The sequence below is a fragment of the Dipodomys spectabilis genome, unplaced genomic scaffold (assembly GCF_019054845.1).
Source record: "Dipodomys spectabilis isolate Male_0828 unplaced genomic scaffold, ASM1905484v1 ptg000655l, whole genome shotgun sequence".
Taxonomy (NCBI): Eukaryota; Metazoa; Chordata; class Mammalia; order Rodentia; family Heteromyidae; genus Dipodomys; species Dipodomys spectabilis.
The window spans coordinates 328,962-337,217 of NW_024871332.1; positions in this window are offsets into that span (position 1 = coordinate 328,962).

Below are 8,256 nucleotides of genomic sequence, written 5' to 3' on the forward strand. Positions count from 1 at the left end.
TCTCCTCAACTTTCCTAACAAATTCTAGAATCTGGTGACTTATAGTACAGACACCTCATAGTTTCTATGGTTCTGGGATTTGCACCGTGCTGTATGAAGTGGTCTGGGTCATGTGAAAGTATAGTCATGATGTCTAGCTCTTCATCCTTCTGGGGTCTCAACTGAAGCTAAGTGGTCTGCTTACAATATTGTGTTGTAGCTTGATTTCCCTATAGCAAGTTATTCAGAAGGAGGAAGAGATCAAGCTGACAGCTCCATTCCTTCTTTGACCTAAATGTAGTCTGAACATGTCCATAATACTTGACACTCTCTTCTCTTAGTTAGAAATATACCTGAAATGCTGCCTCTGTGCAGAAAGAGCACCAGACTCCAGCTCTTCAGGGGAGGAGTGTGACAGAATTGGAGGCCATTTGAGAGCCTGTTGTGTGCTTGACATCATGAATGGTATAAGGGATCCAAGGTGCAGCCCCTGATCTACACTCTAGAAGTTTACATCTGCCAGAAAAGTTATGCTCTGCTCTATAACTGATGATGAGAAGGAGACAGACTTCTTAGAGAGTTCTGAGAAAGTGAAAATCAGAATGGATGGTAGCAGAGGGAGGCTCTAGGGAGGAGGTGGCTCCTGCCTTCATATATTTGCAGCTTTCCCCTCTTTTATTTTATTTATTTTTTGTCGGTTGTGCAGCTTGAACTCTGGACCTGGGCGCTGTCCCTATGCTCTTCAGGTCAAGGCAAACACTCTGCCACTTAAGCCACAGCACCACTTCCCATTTTCTAGTGGTTTATTGGAGATAAGGGCCAGCTGGCTTTGAACCATGATCCTCAGATCTCAGCCTTCTGACTAGCTAGAATTACAGGTGTGAACCACTGGCACCAGGCTTACCACTGCTTTTTGTTCATCCTTTGTCCCTCCATTTCTGTGCATTTGTTTTATTTTTATGCTGAAGAAAAATAGGAAGCTACTATCTATCCTACTTCATGAGGTTATTTGACTATTGTACCTAATTTGGTTATTGCAAATGAGTATTGTGGGCTTTAGACAGTGGTCAAAGGCAAAAAAGATTGATTCATTGGTTGTTTGATGAATCTAGTCATTCATCCATTCATTCAGTACATTTATTGTTGTACCAGCTATGTAACCATCAAGATATGTGCTTTACATTCTTGTAGAAGAGACATCTAGGTGGTAAACAAGCAAATTAATAAATATGACAGTGACAGTGGGTATTAGAAATATCGTTTTTTTTGTTGTTGTTTTGTGCCAGTACTGGGGTGTGACCACAGAGCCAGAACATTTTCCCTTAGTTGTTGTGTTTAAGGTTGATGCTCTACCATTTGAGCCCCATCTCATTTCTGGCTTTTGGTGGTTAATTGGGGGTAAGGTCTCACAGACTTCTCAGGTTGTTTCTTTTTTTTTTTCTTTTTGTAGGTCATGGGCGTTAAACTCTGGGCCTGAGCGCTGTCCCTCTGCTCTTCAGCTCAAGGCTAGCGCTCAGCCTCCTCAGATCTCAGCCTCCTGAGTAGCTAGGATTCCAGGTATGAACCACTGACACCCAAAAATTAAGAATACTGTTAAGAAACTAACCAGACTGGTACTTCAGAGTAAGGTGAAAAGCACATAGGATGCAGATAAACCTTTTTTCCTTCCAAAGGTTTAAGTCTGCTGAGATCAACGAACTGGAGACAAAGATACACGCATCCTATTTTGTTGTTGGAGATGATCAATCCACAATCCAGTGAGATTTAAAATCAAAAAACACTTAACTTATGCTCTGCACCATGGAGTGGGGGAGTATAGGTAATTTAGAGGGATGATAAATGATTTTTAGGTAAAAGAACAGTATTTGCCCTTTGCCAGAGAACCACACAGACAGCCATGTACAGAGAATAAAGGAAGGTTTATTGCTGGGAGAGGGGCTGGCAAGACCTCTTCTCACAGGGGAGAAGTGAGAAGAATCACTAGGTATTGTCTGAGGTGACCTGTATAACCTCAGAGGTTTAAGAGGTGATACAAGTGGCTAGGAGGTGGAGAACTGGTGTGCACATGAGAGTCAGGGGCTTCATCATGGCAGACTAGGCTGCTGTCCAAATAGTAGGTAAGAGGCCCTGCATCTGCCCAGACCTGAAGGTCACACTGAGGGGCTCTTGTTGCCTTATATGGTGGTAGCTGCCCCAGAGAATGCCATCTCAAGTTTGTAAAGGGGAGTGGAGGCTGATTATTTACTGTCTTTTTAAATGGGCCTAGTGTTGCCTAGGAAGGGAGCATGCTAAGCTGTGGAGAGGGGAAGGAGTGTACTAAACTATGAGAAGGGAGTTCATTTCACTAACATAGGGAGTCTGGGACAAGGTTCCCCTGGTCTGTGGGGGAGGTGGTGACAGGCTCTGAGAAGATGAAGACAGAATTTTCCTAGCTTTCTTACCTGGTAGTTAAATCTCAAGGAGACCTTGGAGCTGCTGTAGAAGTATAGATAAAAGCTGGACACTGGTAGCTCATGCCTATAATCTTAGCTAATGTGGAGGCTGAGATCTGAGGATCACAGTGTGAAAGCAGCTCAGGCAGAAAAATCTGTGAGACTTTTCTCTCTAACTATTAAAAAGCCAGAAGGGGAGGTGTGGTGCAAGTGCTAGAACAGCAGACTTAAGGAAAAATGCCAAGTGAGAGCACAAGGCCCTAAGTCCAAGCCCCAGTACCAGTATTAATTTTTTAAAAAGATGTGAATAGACTCCTATCTTGAAATAAAACATGAAAAACAGTATTGGAAGTATGGTTCAAGTGGTAGAGTAACAATCTTTGGTAGAATACCAGCCTAGCAAGCACAGGCCCTTCACAGTTGAAACCCTAGTAGGTACTATCCAACCATTCTTTCAAACTTCTTTAGAATGCAGAATGGAGAATAATTGTAGAGTGTTTAATGTGGGGGAATCATTCATTACCCTCCTTTTATGTCAGCCCTGACCCCTTCCCTCCTTCACTTATTTCCTCCTTCCCTCCTTCCCTCTTTCCCTTCCCTTCCCTCCTTCCCTTTTTCCCTTCCCTTCCCTCCATACCATTCTTCCTCTCTGTCTCCTTTTTTGGTGGTACTAGCATTTGAAATCAGAGCCCACTACTTACTATTCAGTTGCTCTATTAATTGAACCATGCCCCAGCCCACTTATCTAGCCTTTCTGAGCCTCACTGCCCTTATTTGTAAAACGAGGACAATTATCTCTGAGTTCTATCATTTGGAGTATTTTCAGGAAAATTTTATAAGAATAGTTGAAGTAATAGATATGAAAACACCTAAATGAAAGGAGTATTATTGATGAGAAGGAGTACATCTTTTTTTTTAATACATTTTTATGTAAAAATACTGTACAGCGGGGTTATAGTTACATGAGTAAGGTAATGAGTACATTTCTTATCAAGCATTGCTGCTTCCTCCTTTGTTTGTCCACTACCATCCCTTCCTTCCCACCTCCACAACTACACTCCACACCCTCCACACCCTCATCCCCGCCTAAATTGTAAAATTCATTTTTCAACATAGTGCCTTTGTACATCTCATTGTTACAATGGGTCAACCTATATCCCTCTTTAAGCATTTTGTTTTTTCCCTTTCCCTCCCCAAATTAGAAAAGTGTATATACAAGTTGCAGGGCATCGACATCAAATACAATGAAAACAGGGATTATACCTTGGGGGAGGAGCATACAAAGAAACAAAAAAAATCACATGGTACATTATAAATACATTAGCAAGAAAGAAAAAAAACACTTGTGTCCCTATCTTGGGGTTCATTTCCCTTAACATCATCTTATCTGGTCATAGTACATAGCTTTTGACCTTTTCTGCTTGTCCCTGACATACACTAGTTATTCTAAATAAGGGAAACCATGGGACCTATGTTTCTTTGGGCCTGGTGAAAAGGAGCATATCTTGACTCCAGATTTATCCTTTCTGTCCTGGGATATTTTTTTTAACTTTTTTCGTCTTTGATAATTGGATGCTCTCAGATGAGATCTCCTGGTGTTAGGTTAAATCCATTTTGCCTTTCATGTGGGTGGGCAGGTGGGCGGCCTGTTCTAGGATTTGTCCTAGTTTAGCAGCAGTGGTGTTCCAAGGAAATGAAAAAGAAATGAATTTAGGTTGCTCCTGCAAGAGTCTGTGTTACAAGAAGCTCAGCAAAAAGGAGATGGTGTCTGCTATCTCTATATTTGCTGGCTTCTTACAGACAGTGTGTGGCACCAAAGCTCTGGTGCTGGGTTATCCTGCAGGTCACTAGTGGCACTGAGAGCACATTGTAGTTCTTTTCTCATTGATTGGTTGGTATACTGGTACTGGGGCTTGAACTCAGGGCTTCCCACTTAGCTTTATGCACATTACTGGTGCTCTCCTACTGGAGCCACACTTCTACTTCCCAGAGATTTGTCTTTTTCAGAATGCCACCCCAGTCAGTCTTTGTACCCCAGCCCTTGTTTACCTCTGGCATTGTGTAGCAGTCATTCATCAATTTGTGACTGGTCAAGTGCCTCCCGCGTTTCTGAAAAGGACAATCGAGATGTCAGGGTGTTCCCCCATCTCTGCCCTCAGGGCTAGGCAGCAATGCTGGGCTGTTACAGTGGAGCAGAATGGCAAGACCTGATGGAAATACCCCCAGGACACATTGGGGAGAATACAATGGAAGCTCCTAGCTAGCTGGAGCTAAGCTGATTTAGGTTTGATTTCTGTCTTCAGAGCTGGAGAAAGCAAGTATAAACAAATATCTGGAGGAGCAGTAGTGCTTGGGGCATTGGTGAGAAAGAGGTTGCAGGCAGAGTAGCTCCTCTCACCCAGGCTTGCCCTATCTGGCCCTGCTGGCCAGCTCCTAGGTTTTGAGCAGTGAAGGTAGCACTTGATAAGGTGCAGGGCCTTCAAACAGAAGTTGAAGACTTTGGATTTTCCCTGCAGAGGTAGTGAAGCAGGAGGTGACACGATTCTGTGTTCTGCCAGGGTGGCAGCTGCAGCTGCTCTGTGGAAACAAGCCCAGAGGGGGCAGGGTGCCAGGTAGGCAGCCAGCTGTGAAGCAGGAAGGCTCTATGGGGAAGAACGAGATGCCTGTTCAAGAGATACTGGAACTCAAACTCATGTCTCATATCCACACTAGCCCCTTCCATATCCAGGACAGTACCTGTGTCCTGGATTCCTCTTCCCTCCCTCTCTCCCTTCTTCCTTCCTTCCTTCCTTCCTTCCTTCCTTCCTTCCTTCCTTCCTTCCTTCCTTCCTTCCTTCCTTCCTTCCTTCCTTCCTTCCTTCCTTCCCTCCTCTTCCCTTATTCCCTTTCCCCCTTTCCCCTTCCCCTTTCTTTCCTTCCTTTTCTTTCCCCTTCTGATGTTGAGCCTGGAACTCCAGCATCACTTGTCAACACAGCTTTTTTCTCAAGGCTGATGTTCTCCCCCTTGAGCCACACCTCCACTTCCAGCTTTTTTTTTCTGGTTCATTGGAGATAAGAGGCTCATGGACTTTTCTGAACAGACTGCCTTTAAACCATGATTGTCAGCCTTCAGCATCCTGAGTAGCTTGGATGACAGGTGTGAGCCACCAGTACTGGTCTAGCACTACTTTCTTTACCAGTTCAGTCTAATCCATTACTTTTGACATTCTGAGCTTGGGTGGTGGCCAGTGTCAGATTCACCATAGGTCTGAGCCCGTTCCCTTCCACTTCGAGAATCTCTTAACAGTTGGCCATCTGATACACTGGTGGATCCTCCTCTTTGGTGGTGCAGGGGCCACAGGCATTTTTATGATCTTGCAATGGGAGATTCCAGACCGGGTGACATGTCATCACTTACTGATGTATTCTAAGAGTGCCTTAATTTCATAATTTTTAAGGAGCTTCTCCCTGCCCTCCAGCACCTCAACATTGGATCCCACAAAACTGGCTCCAGCCTCAGTGATGGCTGTGATTCTTCTTGCCTGGTGCCTTCGTGATCTACAGAGGGGTCAGGAGCCAGCAGCTGAGGAGCAGTCTGCATCTTTGAAATGAGGTGATATGGAGATTACTCCTCAAACTTTCTCTGTACCTAAGTGTGTAACTTCTAGCATGCATTTCAGTGCACAATTTTGTTTTTTGGTCATGGGTCCTGAACTCTGGGCCTGGGATCTATCCCTCTGCCTCTTTTTTATGAGTTTTTTTTTATTGTGAAAATTCTATACAGAGGGGTTACAATTATGTGAGCAAGGTAATAAGTACATTTCTTATCAAGCATTGTTGCCTCCTCCTTTGTTTTTCCCCTTTTATCCCTGCCTTCCCATAACCATATCCCTCAGCTCTTCATCTAAAGGCTAGTGATCCACCATTTAAGCCACAGTGCCTACAGTTCCGGCTTTTTCTCTTATGTGGAACTGAGGAATCAAGCCCAGGGCCTTATGCATGCAAGGCAAGCATTCTACCACTAAGCCACCTTCCCATCCCCTCAGAGTACATCTTAAAATGCTACTTGTAGTACTTATTTTGAGGCACAAAAATGATGTTTACTCTGAATTCTAAGATTCCTACAGAGTTAACTCATATATGCCCCACAAATAGAAATTATTACCCCAACTAAGGAAATGACTAGTAGTATTAGCCAATAGATGAATTCAGGCCCACTGACTTGAACATCAGAAGCAAGGCTTATAATTAGGCTGGGTGCTAGTCACTCATGCCTGGAATCCGAGGCTGAGATCTGAGGATGGCCTTTTAAAGCCAGCCCAGACAGGAGAGGCCATGAGACTCCTATCTCCAGTAAGCCAATGGAAAACCAGAAGTGGCACTGTAGCTCGAATGGTAGAGTGCTTGCCTTGAGCTGAAGAGCTGAGGGACAGTGCCAAGGCCCAGAGTTCAAGCCTCACAACCAACAACAGCAACAACAACAAGAAAACATTGTAAGTGGTGCTATGGTTCAATGGTAGGGTGGTAGCCTAGACCAAAAAAAGATCTAGGGCAGTGCTCAGGCCCTGAGTTCAATTTCTAGGGATGACACATGAAAAGACTTATTCTTAGTTTAACCTTCTCCTTTTGCTATCTGGAAAGTATTAATATTTGAACAAAAGGTGCTGTATTGTCCCTTTGCACTGGGCCCCTCTACTCTGTAGCTAGTCTTGAGGAAGGTCCATGTGCCTCATCCCTGCTATATTATCTGCTTGCTGTATCATGCCATCTGGGTATGTTTGGGGGAGTGTCAGCTGGTCCTGGAAGTAGTGAGCTCCCCATCCTTCGAAGAATTCAAAGTTGAAACTGGAGGAAGTTGGAGTGCCAGATGGGAGGAGTTAGAGTAGGCAGTCTGTAGGATATGAGTTCCTATGAGCCCTGATTCTAGGATTCTGTAACTTATCCTTCCACAATGTTACTGAATGTCAGAAAATAGAGGAGATGGGGAATAAGGGAAATGGTCTAGTGTGTAGTATTCTGAAAGTATGAGGAACTTGGAGCTATTTCCTTAGAGTGTTGGCAGTACTGGGCTGCTGACCCTCTACTTTCCCCAATGTTATCTGTAAGGGAGGAGTTGTGTTCCTAGTGCTGGAAGTTCTCCTCTGGGTCAAAGGTCACAGTAGTGTTATAGTGAGCCTAGAAGTGCTAGTGTCCTCCTTCTGAGACCTAGCAATTACTTGCCCAGCACCTTTGTTTGAGGAAGAGATGTGTGTGTATTTGCATGTGAATACAGTGGTGAACAGGATGGACTGGAAAACAGGAAGAGAAAATGACACTCTAGACTTCCTGCCATGTATATAACATTCCTTCTCAGTGTTGGAACTTTAGGCAAGTTATTTTCATCTATTTTCACCTCTTTTCTGCCCCTGTAAAGAGGACTTGAGAGAATGAATTTTAGCAAGTTGACTCAGACAATTTTTAGGGATTCTCATTAATAACACAATTTATACAGCATTTTGAGGTTTTCAAAGAACTTTTCACATAAGGGATCTCACCAAAGTTGTCTTAACAATCAGAAGGTGGTATTTGAGCCATTTAAATGATAAAGGAATGAAGGTCAGAAAGATGGTTTATGGCAAAGCTAGGCCTCTGTGTCCACAGTTTCATATAGGGAACTTGATTATTTTCTAAAAGTTTATCCTTTTGTTCATTGAACTAATAATGACAGGTTCCCATAGTCCTTAGGCTTCTCCTGTGCACAAGGATTGTTTTACTTAGACAGGATCCATCTATCTAGCCCATGTTTGCTTCATACTCTTAGTATTCTTCTTGCCTCTGCTTCCTGGGTGCCACAATACATGGCTATAGGGATGGTTTTAATGAGGTC